Source organism: Mytilus trossulus, chromosome 1 (assembly GCF_036588685.1).
Source record: "Mytilus trossulus isolate FHL-02 chromosome 1, PNRI_Mtr1.1.1.hap1, whole genome shotgun sequence".
Lineage (NCBI taxonomy): Eukaryota > Metazoa > Mollusca > Bivalvia > Mytilida > Mytilidae > Mytilus > Mytilus trossulus.
This window is the reverse complement of record NC_086373.1, coordinates 35,877,664-35,895,662: the sequence shown is the minus strand read 5'-3', so window position 1 is coordinate 35,895,662 and position 17,999 is coordinate 35,877,664. Positions and strand designations below refer to the sequence as shown.

The 17,999-nt window shown below is 33.2% G+C and overlaps 1 long non-coding RNA gene across 1 annotated transcript; it reads right to left on the bottom strand.

Annotated features, from left to right (window-relative positions):
* Positions 1 to 8,916: 8,916 nt before the first annotated feature.
* Positions 8,917 to 13,124, bottom strand: LOC134722979 (uncharacterized). Its single transcript, XR_010107983.1, has 3 exons — positions 13,028 to 13,124; positions 11,442 to 11,742; positions 8,917 to 9,082 (listed from the first exon to the last, which is right to left on the bottom strand). It is a non-coding gene; the product is annotated as an uncharacterized LOC134722979 (long non-coding RNA).
* Positions 13,125 to 17,999: the final 4,875 nt, after the last annotated feature.

The following is a 17,999-nucleotide window of genomic DNA, read 5'->3' as shown; positions in this document are numbered from 1 at the left end:
ATGCACCGCATATATAATAATAATGATTCGCTCCACAGTCACTGGGGTAAAGCTGATGACCGTAACTGCATTCACGGTCATCCCAAGATGTCGGATGAAAAATTAGGTCAGTATTTGTATTGTCTGTTTAAGTGTTTCTTTAGCATTTTCTTTACAAAGCATACATTGATACGATGTAAATTTATAAAAGAATCACACGGAAATCACATTTTACTACCGAGAAATGTGTATGAATCAGGAAATTGGATTTGAAAAAATCGCTAAGATGACCGTAAATCGTAAGTAAAATATTTTCAAGATGACCGTAACATAAATCAAGGATGACCGTGATTGGTAAAAAGATGACCGTAATTTGTAAAGGATGACCGTAATTTATAAAGGATGACCATCGATTCTAACAGATATCCGTATTTGTATTACCTTTTTTTGTATCAAATAATTAATTGTGTTGGTATAAAACGTATTTATAAGACTGCATTATCCTATAGGTAGAAGAAAATAAGACTTGCTTCAAATACATAGTTCACCAACTGTATTAAATCGTATCCGAATGAAAGAGGAGTCTTGCTAGCTTTGAACATGAGCTATCTTGTAGACTATGTGCTTACTATGTAAACATTATAACCTGCCTGTACTTATAACCTCAAGGAAACAGGTGTATATATGTTGCAACTGCTTTGCACGATAGTGTTGCATATAATATTATTGGAGGGCATCTTTTAAATATACAAGGGGGTTGGATTGTTCCTCCAATTTTAAAGTCAGTGGCGATTATGTCCAAGAAGGGTGTTCAACGGAATTAAAAATGAACTTTATTAGGTCGTTAGTTTTCTCGTTTGAATTTATTTTACATTGTTATTTAGGGGGTCATTTATACTGACTATGCGGTATGTACTTTGCTCATTGAAGACCGTCCGGTGACCTATAGTTGTTGATTTTTGTGTCATTTTGGTGTCATTTTGGTGTCCAGTGGAGAATTGTCTTTTGGAGAGTTGTCTAATTGGCAATTATACCACATCTTTTTTTATATTTATGAACTATTGCCAAATATTGAAGCAAAACTAAAAGAGATAGGGCGATACGAAGACTTCATTTCCGTATTGAAATCCTTATCTAATGGAATATTTACTGAACATATTGCTTTTCATTCGTTACGGAATGTTTAATCTCAGTCAAACCAACTGAATGCCGAATAAATTTTGCAGTTCCATCGGATCCGGTGATGTCAATGGACTGTTTGTATATTTCAAGGCAGATGTTAAGATTTTAATCTGATTCCACTGGATAATTTTATGCTTAATTAATGTTTTTTTTCTTCAACTTTTCGTCGCATCGCTGTCAATTTGTATTATATTCTTCCCTACACAGTTTGGAGTTATACAAGGATATAACATAGGTCCTAACCTGTTTAAGATTTTCATCAATGACCGTCCCAACTATTTGGAAAAATCTCTAGACAATGTAAATATTAATAGGCATATTATCTCTAAATCCTTAAAAACTAGTACTGTATGCATGTTTTTGAGCATGCTATTAAGCTTATTCCTCTATCTGGAAGTGAAATTTGGAGCTCATTCAATCCCTTGATAGCAAAATTTAGATATGGAAACCAACTAATTTGCATGGATACAATGTATTCAAATTTAACTTGTGAAAAGCTACACAGTAAATTTTGCAAATTCATTCTGGTTGGCACAAATAAAAACACAAATTGTGCAACCTTATTTTAACTTGGTCGGTTTCCATTGTACTTTTAATCAGTGAGGTCTGTTTTGAATTATTGGCTTAGACTACAAAAAAAGAATAATTTCCTTTATTACAAGATGCATACCAGCATTCAAATCTCTATATTCTCAGTATAAATCGTCATGTTATAGCTTTCTCCAACACATTTTAAAAACTCTTCCTGGTTTTGCAAATCTAAATGATAGGGAAAATATTTCAAATAATACCATCAGAAAGAGACGTGCATACACATTTTGGAAGGATCAACTGACCAAGAAATCAGAAGGAGAGCTCCGCACTTATGTGACAGTTAGGGATAATTATAGTTTCGGAAAGTATCTATATAAATATCATTACAAAATTTTAGCGTAGGAGATCATTAACAAAATTGAGGGTGTCATCTCACCATTTGCAGATTAAAATAGAACGATACCAGGGTACTCCTCCAAACCTTAGACCGTATGTCAGCAATGTAATTCTGGTAATATTGAAAATGAAGTTCATTTTCTCTTTTATTGCACTAAATATAACGATGACAGACACTATTTATATCACATCTGAATCATGCTCCAATTTCATTAACTTAAATTCCCAAGAGAAATTGCTACGGCTGCTGTCTTGTGAGAACTCAACTGTATGAAAAGAGTTGTGTATATTCTTGGTTGAACACTGCAAATAGCAGATTTATATTCCATGTTTCGAAAAATTAGTTATTGATGTTATTTAAAAAAACAAAAATTCAAGTGACAGGATTCAGTTCAGTTCTCTATTTATTTTTGTTCATCTGCTTCTGACACAAGGAGGATTGCTGTTATTGCCTATTGAATTGGTGTCTCCTATACAGGTGAACAAGTTTATTGTCATTTGTCTATTATAATATCTGTCACGTTATATAATTTTCAATGTTTGTTGCATATACTTTCATTATTGGTAATTGTATAAATGCCCGCTTTGGGACCCTGATGGGAAAAATAAAATATTTGATTTGTATTCAAATTTTAACGTTGTTAGCAATAAATGATTTAATTTTGGATGTTACGCGTCTTCTGATTGGCTGACATTATTTTGTTATGAGCCAATAGACAAATTTAGTCCATGTGACCGTGACGTTATTAACGTTTTTTCATGGTTTTCTTTGGTTTAAAATGGAATTTAGAATTTAATTATAAGAAATGACTGTAATATTTTTTCTGTCTATTCGAAATAAAATAAAAAAAGTGATGCACAATGTTAAATAACCCGCTACGCACAATATTCAGTGTGCACCAATTTTTTTACGTTATTTCGAATAGACAGACAAAATGTTACAGTCATTCCTTAAATATTTAATTATTTACGAGAAATATGCAATTTACTATCATTGTCATAAACTCCAAATACGGCAAATAGTTGAAAAGAAATTGATAAAACATATTTATAACCGCTAAACGAACCCCTATTGAGACAAACTCGACAAACAGTTATGAATACAAATATGATTATTTCTTAGAATTGACGGTCATCTTTTAAAAGTTACGGTCATCCTTTACAATTTACGGTCATCTTTTAACCAATTACGGTCAGCCTTGTTATGAATCGCTAATCCTGTTACGGTCATCTCGATTACGATTTACGGTCATCCTAGCGAATTTTTCAAATCCAAATTCCCGTTTTATACACGTTCCTCGGTAAAGATTTGTGACTTGCGTGTGAATCTTTTATAAATTTACATCGTATCAAAGTATGCTTTGTAAAGAAAATGATGTAGAAACACCTTAACAGACAATAAAAATACTGACCTAATTTTTCATCCGACATCTTGGGATGACCGTGAATGCAGTTACGGTCATCAGCTTTACCCCAGTGACAGTGAAAATGAAAGAAAAGTATCATTATTCGACAGTAAACATGACTAGCATTACGAAATCATCATAGTGGAATTTAGTTAAATATGAAGAAACTGAATGACAAAACATATTCTAAGTTATACAACTTTAATAATTGTATTAAAATGAATATTTTTTACTGCAACAACATCTAACCTGTTAGTTATAAAGCACCTGCACGATCTGTTCGTGAAATGTCCTAAATAGTCACCTATTTTGGTATATATTTCACAACTGGATGGCTTTAGGCGCGATAAAACCCCGCTCGCATCTCTTACTTTGTTTTTTTAGTATTATGTATTTCTGAACATATACAATTTAACTAATTTTCTTGATTTTCTTCAAAAATTAAAAAAAGTTTGTCTGTTTATTTATCATTCTACAGTATACATTTATGGCATATACAGTAAAAATGATATTTTAGGATCCGCACTTTACATACACTGAGTATGACGGGAATATTTGTCGCATCTTACAAGTAATTTGTGCGAGCATTGCTGAATAGCTATAGTTGTGTTTTTATGAACATTTTTTAAAATGACTATGTGCAATGATAAATACTTAAACATTTTTTTGCAACCAATGTTATATTTTGGTTTAAACTATTTTTTTGTGTTTTAGAGAAAACACATATTTTTTAAAACTAACTCGGCACCAATGGCACACAGGACCAAACGTGGTAGGTTATTAATTATAGGCCTTTATGTTTTATATTTTACTATAAAAGGCCTTTGTGTTTTATATTCTACTATAATAGGCCTTTGTTTTATATTTTGCCACCATATGCCTTAATGTTTCATATTCTGCCAACATATTAGGCCTTTATGTTTTATATTCTGTCACCATCGGCCTTTATTTTTTATATTCTGCAATCGCAAGCCCTTAGTATCTAAAATATCAAAGACAGAACATTTAAAAACAGAAGACTATTGAATAGAAATTGAAATTTCACAAACGCCATTATAATTGTAAGCATATCAACGCTTGCGAAACTTGTCTTTATATCTGAATTCTTGCATAGATACGATGTCTGAAAATGTATGACGATTGGCTGTATGCGATAAAAAAAAACTATTGTTTTGCGTTCGAAACCCTTGGAAATTTCAAGTTTGGTAAGGGTGATATAGCCTATAGCGTGCAGAGTATCATACACATATGTAACTCAATGTGACATACATTGGTCGTGTTACCACCTCCTCAGAGCAATCTAAGATTACCAATCAGCATATTCCAAAAGAATGATAAAATCGTAACGTGAAACTTTGAAGATGTTGTAATATTACCATAATTACCAAATGAAGTATGCATTATACCATTAGAGCAAAGTCTCATTACTCAATAATACAGCCATTACATAATATGGCACTCAAGATGTACATCAACACAATACTTCGTGTATATTAAACATTTTTGGCCCTTTATATCTTGCTGTACGGTGTGAGTCTATAGGCTCAGTATTGAAAGCCGTACGTTTGCCTTTAATACTTTACTTTTTACAAATGGTCTTGGATGGAAAGCTGTATCATTGGCAATCATACCACATCTTTTTGAATATCTATGTCCCTAAATTCTAATTTAGACAATAACTTACATTTCAGTCAAATAATTGTATCAGAGGAATCCGGTAATTTTGTTCTTGTGTTTAACATTACAAATTTTAAAAAAACCAACACTTTTTTCTAATTTAAAGGGTTTATATATGGACAAAGTATGTGAACAGATATACAACAGCTCAACATTCAGTTGTGAATTGGCCTCTTTGTATTCAGACTCCTTCAGGGAAGCAGAGTAAGTAAAACATTGCGAATTCAATCATTTATTCAAAATTCTTTCTGACCGGCATTTTAATAATTTGATATCAGGTATGTAAAACCTGAATATATGTGCATTGAAGACCGTACGGTGACCTATACTTGTTAATATCTGTGTCATTTTGGTCTTTTGTGGATAGTTGTCTCATTGGCAATCATACCACATCTTCTTTTTTATATTGGTCGTTCACAGTGAATATCTTCTTAATTATTGAGGTAATAGTATTACAATAAAATTAACGGTACCAATTTTCTTGCACCAGATGCGCATTTCGACAATATATGTCTCTTCAGTGATGCTCGTGGCCAAAATATTTGAAATCCAAAGCTTATATAAAAGATGAAGAGCTATAATCCAAAAGGTCCAAAAAATATAGCCAAATTCTTGAAAGGAATGAGAGCTTTATAATATTCAAGTTCTTTATAACATATCTTATGTTTACAGACATGCATGTCACAAATTTACGATAAATGATTATAACATATCAATCGTTCGCATGAATCATGATAAGACGCCATGTTGGATGTTTGTATCTTGCTTTTTATAATTATTACAAACATACATGTTTAAACTTAAGGGATGTCATTAAGGGTATTGATTAGAAATATAGCTTAATACTATTCTTAAAATTTGAATAATTTTCATCAAATTTAGTGTCTCGTCCCCAGAAGCATAAGAAAGAAATGCCCTGCTCTGAATTAAATATTCTGAATTTCTCTTATTCAAACGTTTTTATTTGATAGGTTTAATACATACATCATCACATTATTTGCAAGGATTTATTTTTCAGTGATAACTTCATGAAAGTTGTGATATATCTTCAAGATTCCGCTCGAGAAATAGTTTGAGAGGAGCCTCTGTATCAAGTAATTATATTTTATCAGTTTTTACACACCATATAATATTAAGTGGGGGGACATTTGGGTTCGAGAATGTTTGGAGGGGACTTGAATCCGGGAAAGTAGAAATAAAGATATGCTGGAGAAAAAGATATACCGATTTTCGTCTAGGAGTAAGGAAAATAGAAGTAAGGATGGAATCGTGAGTACGGGATAGAGAACATGCTCCCGTTGTCGTAAACTTCCACTTGTTTATGCATAGATGTCAGTCCTATGCATATATAGTCCGAATAATCTGTCTCTTGTGTGGGTACATTTGTCATTTCATATTTTCTTTTCATCATTTGGCTACTATGAAAAAGTAATAGAAAGCCTACAATTTGTATGCAGTGGATTTTCAGGGTTGTGTTGCTGCCCGAGTGTTGCAAATACTTACCGATCGTTTGTTTATGTGGACACAAAAAAAAATAAAAAATAGCCAAATGATGAAAAGAAAATATGAAATGACAAATGTACCCATACAAGAGACAGATTATACGGTCTAATGCATATACCCAGTTGTTAGAAATTCCATTATAATGGTAATATAAGAATGCGATTTTAAATAAGATTTTCCTTATATTTGTTCACGATCGATGAAGACGGGCTTACCTTTCGAAGATACCTCGTGTAGCAATGATCTTCATTTTTTTCTATTTTCTCCTTTAGCATTTAGCAAAATGGCCATGATATATGACGATGATTAAACTGAGTGGTTTTCTTTAATGATTTTTTTAATTTTTTTTTTATCAGAGATCACAGATGCTTGCAGACATTGATGGATCGCTAGGACTATTCATTGGGGCATCCGTTCTTAGTCTGGGAGAAGTAATAGAAGTTTTCACAGCCATATTCTGTCGGAGAAAGAATAGCCAACAGGCCGATTCTAACTGAGATAAAACATTTCAGAAATTTCAAATTTCTATACTTTAAATGTACTTTTTATTCTATTTCATATCGACGTCATCCCATTTTATAATGTTAAATTATGATAAGTTATATTTAAAACTAGAGGCTCTAAAGAGCCTGTGTCGCTCACCTTGGTACATTTGTATATGTGAATATTCAACAAAGGACACAGATGGATTCGTGACAAAATTGTGTTTTGGTGATGGTGATATGTTTGTAGATCTAACTTTACTGAACATTCTTGCTGCGTACATATATCCCCATCTATACTGATTGGCCCAGTAGTTTCAGTTAAAAGTGTTAGTAAAAATTTACAAATTTTATGAAAATTGTTAAAAATTGACTATCGATTCGTCTGAAATTTTCAGGGCAGATAGATCTTGACCTGATAAACAATTTAACCCATGCCAGTTTTGCTCTTAATGCTTTTGTTTTTGAGTTATAAGCCAAAAACTGCATTTTATCCCATGTTCTATTTTTAGCCATGGCAGCCATCTTGGTAGGTTGACCAGGTCAACGGACACAATTTTTAAACTAGATACCCCAATGATGATTGTGGCCAAGTTTGGTTTAATATGGCGCAGTAGTTTCAGAGGAGAAGATTTTTGTAAAAGATAACTAAGATTTACGAAAAATGGTTAAAAATTGACTATAAAGGGCAATAACTCCTAAAGGGGTCATTTGACCATTTCGGTAATGTTGACTTATTTGTAAATCTTATTTTGCTGAACATTATTGCTGTTTACAGTTTATCTCTATCTATAATATTTTTCAAGATAATAACCAAAAACAGCAAAATTTCCTTAAAATTACCAATTTAGGGGTAGCAACCCAACAACAGGTTGTTCGATTCATCTGAAATTTTCAGGGCAGATAGATCTTGACCTGATAAACAATTTTACCCCATGTCAGAATTGCTCTAAATGCTTTGGTTTTTGAGTTATAAGCCAAAAACTGCATTTTACCCCTATGTTCTATTTTTAGCCATGGCGGCCATCTTGGTAGGTTGACCGGGTCACCGGACACAATTTTTTAACTAGATACCCCAATGATGATTGTGGCCAAGTTTGGTTTAATATGGCGCAGAAGTTTCAGAGGAGAAGATTTTTGTAAAAGATAACTAAGATTTACGAAAAATGGTTAAAAATTGACTATAAAGGGCAATAACTCCTAAAGGAGTCATTTGACCATTTCGGTAATGTTGACTTATTTGTAAATCTTATTTTGCTGAACATTATTGCTGTTTACAGTTTATCTCTATCTATAATATTTTTCAAGATAATAACCAAAAACAGCAAAATTTCCTTAAAATTACCAATTTAGGGGTAGCAACCCAACAACAGGTTGTTCGATTCATCTGAAATTTTCAGGGCAGATAGATCTTGACCTGATAAACAATTTTACCCCATGTCAGAATTGCTCTAAATGCTTTGGTTTTCGAGTTATAAGCCAAAAACTGCATTTTACCCCTATGTTCTATTTTTAGCCATGGCGGCCATCTTGGTTGGTTGACCGGGTCACCGGACACAATTTTTAAAAAAGATACCCCAATGATGATTGTGGCCAAGTTTGGTTTAATTTGGCCTAGTAGTTTCAGAGGAGAAGATTTTTGTAAAAGTTAACGCCGGACGCAGGACGACGACGGACGACGACGGACGACGACAGACGCCGGACGCAAAGTGATGAGAAAAGCTCACTTGGCCCTTCGGGCCAGGTGAGCTAAAAATACATTAGACATATTAAGAATGTTTTTTGAAAAAAGATATGAGGTATGCTGAAATTAATGTGGATTGAATGCGTAATAGCTTGGTCTCTAAAATCTTGCATGATACAGAATTAAACCAAAGTCCAGTATCCTTCATAAGCTCTTCATTGATTGAGACTGACAACTTCCTACAAGAGACAAGAATACATACATAAATAAACATATGAGTATAATGTTGGTACGTAGCAATCAAAGACTAGCCAATGTTCAAGTTTTAAAAAAAAAGATAATAATGGTCGACTTGCATCAAGTCAGTTCATAAAAGAAAAACAAAAAACGTCTGCATCGTCCAGCTAATACTAAATAGAAGTCAGCGTTACCATACTTGAACAGGAAATACAAATTCTGATCTCTACAAACTATGGAAAGCAATGTCGTAACTTGCTCGTTACTATATACAGGAAATGTCTTGCTAGGGTGACCATAGCTATGCGTTGTATATTGCTGCTGGAAAGAAAAAAAATCAGAAAAAACACCACACAGTCTTCAATTTCATGTTACTATAAGAAAACCTATTAGAAAACGATTTTTTATTGTTTCAATTAAATCCCTAAATGGACAGCATGTATCAACATCAGATTGTGATTTTGTTACACATTTTTACATTAAAGTGAACTATTGTTAAATGTTAATAAAAATAAAAACCTTGTCTTTATCTCAAATACTTCATGTCCCTTTAATTCAGGACCTGAACCATAAAACCAGTTCTATAAAATATCAAATTAAAGTTTTCCTATTCTATTAGATAGTGATGGATTGGTCGTTTGAAAAATTTCATTTCAAATGTATTTGCTGCAACTAATATAAAGCAACGAACTTATAGAATTTTTTTTTACAAATCCCAAATAATTTTGACCTATCATTATCAGCGCTTATTTTGTATTAAGCAATGTCACATGCCTGCTCCGAAAATTAAAATAGTTATTTCATGCTTTAAAAAATATGATTCCAATTACAAAACAAGAGTGCACTCACTGAAATGTCTCGCCTTCTTTACTAATCATTGATAATATGTTGATAGTCCTCAGTATAAAACTTTATTACAACTGTCCATAAAAATTACATTAACCAAGATAACTAAACAAATACCAATGAACCATGAAAATGAGGTCAAGGTCAGATGAATCATGCAAAGCTGACATGTACAGCTAACAATGCTTCCATTAAACAAATATAGTTGACCTAATACTTATAGTTTAAGAAAAAGACCAAAAAACTTAACACTGAGCAATGAACCGTGAAAATAAGGTCAAGATCAAATAAAACCTGCATGTCTAATATATAGATCATAAAATATTTCCATACACTTAATATAGTTGACCTATGGCGTGTAGTATCAGATAAAAAGACCAAAACTGAAAAACTTAACTTTGACCACTGAACCATGAAAATGAGGTCAAGGTCAGATAACATCTGTCCGCTAGACATGTTCACCTTACAATCATTCCATACAACAAATATAGTAGACCTATAGCATAAAATATGAGAAAAACAGACCAAAACACAAAAACTTAACTATAACCACTGAACCATGAAAATGAGGTCAAGGTCAGATGACACCTGCCAGTTTGACATGTACTCCTTACAGTCTATCTATACACCCAATATACTAGCCCTATAGACCACTTTCGAGTTCATCCGTCACCGGAAAAAACTCGTCAATTATACGCGCCTTTATCACCGTCATTTGTGCGTTTAGGGGCGTCGTCACTTCCTTCCAATGTTGAGCGAGTGGTTGGAAAACTATAATTCTATATTGTACGAATTATTCGGCATATTGAATTCTCAAAACTGACAATCAACACTGCTGTCATTAGGGAATTGTCAGTAAGTACCTACAGAGCAACCATTATTTCTAGTTTATCCTGCACAAAGACGATCACTGAGACGCTTGATGAACGTAAATAGTGCAGGGATACAGGCGAGCCCCTCTATCTGGTAAATGACGTCATAAAGGCGTGCATAATTGACGAGTTTTTGCCGGTGACGGATGAACTCGAAAGTGGTTTATTGCTTATAGTATCTGAGATATGGACTTGACAACCAAAACTTAATCTTGTTCACTGAGCCATAAAATGAGGTCGAGGTCAAGTGAAACCTGTCTGACGGGCATGAGGACCTTGCAAGGTACGCACATTCCAAATATAGTAATCCTTATACTAATAGTAAGAGAGAATTCAACATTACAAAAAATCTTAACTTTTTTTCAAGTGGTCACTGAACCATAAAAATGAGGCCAAGGAAATTGGACATGTGACTGACGGAAACTTCGTAACATGAGGCATCTATATACAAAGTATGAATCATCCAGGTCTTCCACCTTCTAAAATATAAAGCTATAAAGAAGTGAGCTAACACCGCCGCCACCGCCGCCGCCGTAACCGCCGGATCACTATCCCTATGTCGAGCTTTCTGCAACAAAAGTTGCAGGCTCGACAATTACACTTGCTAACTTGTAATCAGAAATTTAACTTTTTACAAATTTACCATCAATCAGATGCTGGTATACCGAACTCCTCATCGTCAGTATTCCTTAGCTTGACGTCCATGTTTCTAGGATCACACGGATCCGATCCTTTCCATATAAATCTGGACATTCTTTGGTAACCACGTGGTTCAGTTATGGTTTGTAGTACTAAATCACAGGATGGTTGAATTTCTTGTCCCCGGTATTGTCCAGCTGATGCTAGGCGACGTGCTATGTCCACTTCAATACTGATTTTTGCTTGAGCTATGTTCAAATTTATTTCGACTTTTACTTTTTGAGATTCAGCAGATTGTGAACATGCTAAAAGTAAGAGTGATCAGTTCAGAATAAAGTGCGACCGGCTAACAAGGGTATACTTAATAATGCGGAACATAACACGAATTAATATGTGTTAGCTGTCACTGAAACACCCGTTATATTCACCAGTACCAGTTTTTATTTGACCACTTTCAATATAAAAATCAAAGTCATGCTATATCTCCAAACATGGCATAGTTATGATAGCCTGTCCGAATAGACTCAAGATAATTCAAAGTACAATACTAACACATTTCTAACATTTCTTTTTTTGAGTTGAATAAGCGCAGCTTTCCAAAAAGATTTATCTAATTTGATTTATGATTTCGTTATGATCTCATTGGTTTGAAAAGTGAGTCATAATAATGAGTTCTACTGAATTGTCACTATGATGATTTTTTTTGGGCACCAGATCTACAAATCATACGACCCTGCTATATACATTTAAAAAGAAAGTTGTAACGAAATCAACATCTTCGTAAGCAAAGGGTTAAGACCCACTTGGAGGAGTGGATCGTAACCCTTGGCTGGCGTAGATGAGAAATCAAAGGGTACGTCAGAATCAAAACATGGAGCTTTCAGTCGTGTTCTTTATCTGCTTAAAAACAAATAAAAATATTTTTTATATACACATGTATTCTACTCAACACCTAATCTTAAAAAAATCTTCTAATATATTCCGTTTACATAGTATTGCTTTTATGATTTTTCTTTTCTTTTTTAAAGCGATTTTGCACCGCTGATGTAGCTATAATTGATATCCAATAACATTCAACCAGGATCGTTTGCAAACGGTATTTCATTTCGATTCAACTTTTAGTTGAAGAGGAGGAAATTTTTGGACGGACGCAAAACGAATTATGATGCTGATTATTGGCAAAAACATTTAACAGAGACAATAGAAGCGGATGTTTAATATTGTATTTTATCCTATCCTTAATATTTTTCTATTGGTGAAGTTCTATATCATGAGTACACAGGCGATGAAACAATGTGTTGGGCAATAATATGCGAATATATGTGCCCAACACCACTGTTTCATAGTTTCAAATTGTGTATGTTTCTTTAGAAAATTTAATTGAAAACGTGAAAATACCAGTTTCATATCTTTGTCACAAAATTAGAGAATCACAAATAAAAACGTCTAGCGGAATTGCCCCCCCCCCCACCCAAAAAAAAAAAAAAAAAAAAAAAAACACCTCTATGCTCAATGGATCAGGCCTATTAAAATTAAAACACAAACTAAAGTTGAAAAAAGACGAAGATAAAGACAATAAAAAAAACTTACCCATGATTCTCAATTCCACTCAGATCATTCCACTGCTAAATTAATATTACTTCCAAGTATTTTTTTCAAATCTTTTGAATAGAATTCTGTAAAAAAAAAAAGACGTCATATGATATGACGTCTATTTTTTTACAGAATTATATATTCCTCTTATGAATATGAATGTAAACACACACTGACACAGTTTAAATATAAAAACAACATTGGAAATACCCTCATACAGGGTCTTCTCAAAACAATATCAGGACTTGACAAAAGATTGATATAGTCATAAGTCAATTTTCCTCAGCTTTTTTGTTGTCATGTTATAGATTGTATACACTTTTTGATTTTAAATTTCAAGGATTCGACAAATTGGAAAACAAAATCCACTTGTTATACCATATATGTTATGTGTACTAAAAGGGTAAAGCGACACAGTCCAGTTAATGCCAGCTAATAATACTTTGGTAGTAGTCTGTTGTTATTTATGTATTATTGTCATTTTGTTTATTTCTTTTATTTCCTCTTCTGACATCGGACTCGAACTTCTCTTCAAAGAGGGACGAAAGATACCAGAGGGACAGTCAAACTCGTAAATCGAAAATAAACTGACAACGCCATGACTAAAATTGAAAAAGACAAAAAAACAAATAAACACATGACGCAACTTAGAAAACTAAAGAATAAGGAACACGAACCCCACTAAAAACTAGAGATGATCTCAGGTGCTCATGAAGGGTAAGCAGCTCCTAATCCACATGTTTTACTGTGCGTATTGTTGTGCGTTTGTTTTTTTCTACACTGACCCTCTAGAGGTATTCAGGGGGGTTGGGATATCTTAAAACATGTTTAGTCCAACTGCATTTGTGTGCCTGTCCCAATTGAGGAGCCTCTGGCCCCAATTGTTTGTCTTGTATCATTTTTAATTTTACTTTCTTGTGTCTAATTCGTAGTTAAGTATGACGTCCATTATCACTGAACTAGTAAATGTATTTGTGTAGGGGCCATATAAAAGGACATCTATGGGTGCGGGAGTTTCTCGATGCATTGAAGACCCACTGGTGTACTTCGGCTGTTGCCTGCATTATGGTCGGGTTGTTGTCTCTTTGACACATTCCCCATTTCTATTCTCAATTTTATTTGGATCAAATGTCTGTATTTGCTCTTATTGATAATCATTAGAAACAACTTGTTATTTCTCTCTCAACAAAGGATCAACTATACCCCCCCCCCCCCCCCCCGTTATAAATGGCTAACACGCTGTATATATTACAACAATCAAAGTAAATTGGAAAGTAAAAAAAATAAAGACAAAGTTGCAGTCAAACAATCGATTAAAGTTTATAACCTATTTGCCTTTTATACACAAAAATATGTGTTTTAATAATGTACATGCAATAATCATGACGCAATAATATATAATTTATGCTTTGAGACGGTACCTCTACTCTTTGTGTGTAGAAAGTATTAATAAACCAGGAACTACTTTATTGACATATAATAACCCAGAAATGAGATTTAGTATTTAACTCATAGCATGAGAAAATGTCGGAATGCATTAAGAAAATTAGAAAAACGATATATGTCTATCAAAAATATCTATCTTAAGTCGGATATACAGTGGGGAATGTGCCCATGGAACACAGGGACATATCTAGAGAAATGTAAAATTTACGCCACCCAAAATCTGACTTGAACTGAGTTTTCCGGTAATATTATAATGATTTCAAATATTTTGTGAAGTCAAACTGATGTTACGAGAACAAACACGAAAATTTCAGCATTTTTTCATATGTATAAAGGGGCGTTATTTGGATGGAGAGTTGTCTCATTGGCACTCGCACCACATCTTCCTATAACTAATTACTCTAAAACGCCATCAGTATAACCACTCTGGACTCCACCTTAATTCTAACTTGGTCTGAGTATTGTGGTTAGGTTATAAACGCTATCAGTGTGTATTAGATTCAAAACGTTATAAGTTGACACAAACTAAATTTAGAGATATCATTTTAAGGACGGACGTGTACGGACGGGTGTACAAAAGGCAAATGGTAACTCTTAATTTCTCATCCTCTGCGGTGGAGACATTAAGATATAGAAAGAATAGAGGGAATGGCCTAAAGATTTTAAGATTAAAGATATGAAGGGCCCCCTCTAGATCCTCGCATATCACCATCTGATCAAACATTTAATTACTAGCAACATTTTAACATAAAAATAGTAACCTGTTCAAATTTTAACTTTACAGGAATAATATGGGGTTCGTGTTGTTTATTCTTTAGTTTTCTATGTTGTGTCATGTGTACTATTGTTTTTCTGTTTTTCTGTTTGTCTTTTTTCATTTTTAGCCATGGCGTTGTCAGTTTGTTTTAGATTTATGAGTTTGACTGTCCCTGTGGTATCTTTCGTCCCTCTTTTATATGATACATGTAACTGTTATACTTAAATATTGTGGTTTCCTTTAAATTGCTGAATTGTAAATATATTGTAATCGGAACCATAATCTAACCTTCATATTCAAAATGTAATTTTGTAGATTTTGATACGGATGTGATGCTTTTAGACGTATTGAGAAGACACTCAACTGTTAAGACAGTATTTCAGGGTTACAGTCAGAATTTCATTCATGTTGTACATTAAATTTACGAAAAATTGTTGTCTTTGAGTTTCCAATAAATTAAAATATAAATATCAATCATGATATTAACCTTTAATTTAAACAAGCTGGCTTCTTTTTAATTGGAACGAATCGTTATTGATATTAGATTATGATCATGCGACACGGTGCTTTTTGTCCGCTTTTGCTTTTTGTCCGATAATTTTGCTTTTTGTCCGAAACTTTTGCTTTTTGTCCGTTTTGCCTTTTGTCCGATAATTTTGCTTTTTGTCCGAAACTTTTGCTTTTTGTCCGTTTTGCTTTTCGTCCGATTATTTTGCTTTTTGTCCGTTGCTTTTTGTCCATTTTGCCTTTTGTCCGACACTTTTGCCTTTTGTTCATTGCTTTTTGTCAGTTTTGTTTTTTTAGCTCACCTAGTTTTCTCGTTTGAATTGTTTTACATTGTTTTAAAATAATCGGACTAAAAGCAAAACGGACAAAAAGCAACGGACAAAAAGCAAAAGTTTCGGACAAAAAGCAAAATAATCGGACAAAAGGCAAAACGGACAAAAAGCAAAAGTTTCGGACAAAAAGCAAAATTATCGGACAAAAAGCAAAAGCGGACAAAAAGCGAAATGCGGACAAAAAGCACCGTATCAATCATGTTTGCTACAATTTTATCACAATTAGCTTCTCCGAATCTGGGAAATTCAGGGAATTTCGAACTCATACATATATTAAATATATATATATTCCGGACCATATGAGTATTTGGACCATACGCGTATGGTCATGACCATGACCATATGCGTATACTCATATGGTCCGGGCATACGCGTATGGTCCGACCGTACGCGTATGGTCGGACCATATGAGTATAATACTTGTTTGGTTACTAACGGGCCGGACCATATGAGTATTTTGACCATATAGGTACATTTTTTTTTCAAATTACATTACAAAATAATACAAAAAAATTATCTAAAAAAAAAACAATGATGGTAACATGACAATGTTTTATTTTTTATAGTTCAAATACTACGTAAAATTAAATATTGATGCCATAGTTAGTTTTCATCGATAATTACATTCTTGCATGTAGGCTTCGGGTTGTGCCATTTACTTCCACATGGTATAATATTTTTTTTTGCATTTGTCTTGGTTGTGTACGATCCTTTTCATATGCACATTTTATTTGCGAGTGAAAAGCTAGCCTTTTTGTAGCTGCGTACAGTGATACCGATGTCTTGGGCCATTCCGATATGTCTACGGTGTTTTGAGAAGCTCTAGATCTCCAATATCGTAACATGATTGCAATACACCATATTCACAAGACAATTTAAAGAAACTATGTTACTTTCCAGTGAATTCCTTGTGTAATAGTTCCTCAAGAAATTTTTGGCATTTATTTGTTTAAGTCGACATATTGCCATTCAATCGTTAATGACCATCGGTATAAAATGTGTTTATTATAGTTTTGACAAGTAAGTTAAATTATCTATGTGAAACTTCTAATTTTTATTAAGATAATATTTTTATTAAATAAAATAATAAAATTACCTAAATAATAGCGTCTTTTTAATGAACAGTCATACCATATGAAGAGTTTAGAAATATTAAAAGTAAACTGTAACAGAGTATTAATTACCCCGACCATATGAGTATATACCCATATGGTCATGACCATACGCGTATGGTCCAAATACTCATATGGTCCGGAACATATATACATTACTGAAGAGAAATAATTGTCGAAATACGGATCTGGTGTACAAAAAAAATATTGACACCTTATGTTTGTGGCATAACATCGTGGCCACAAGTTAAATGTTTTCTGTTTAGTATTAAATTTATATTAAGATCCATTTTGTTACATCTTGTGATCAATTTTATTTGGCTATTTCCAATGGCAGTTAGCAGGGTTAAAGAACATCATTTGCACAATACTTAAATTAATAATTTTGGGCCTTGATTTGGACTAACTTAAAAACTGGACCAATAATCAAAAATCTAAGTACCGGTACATATTTAGATTCAGCATATCAAAGAACCCAGAGAATTTAATTTTGGTTATAATCAAGCTAGGTTTAATTTTGGACACTTTGGACCTTAATGTAGACCAATTTGAAAACATGACCAAAAATTAAGAATCTGAATACACGGTAAGATTTAGGATATCAAAGAACCTCAATAATTCATTTTTTGATAAAATCAAACAAAGTTTAATTTGGACCTTTTTGGTCCCTAATTCGTTGGGACCAAAACTCCCAAAATCAATCTAAACCTTCCTTTTGTGGTCATAAACCTTGTGTTAAATTTTCATAGATTTCTATTAACTGATACTAAAGTTGTTGTGCAAAAACCAAGAAAAATGCTTATTTGGGACCTGTT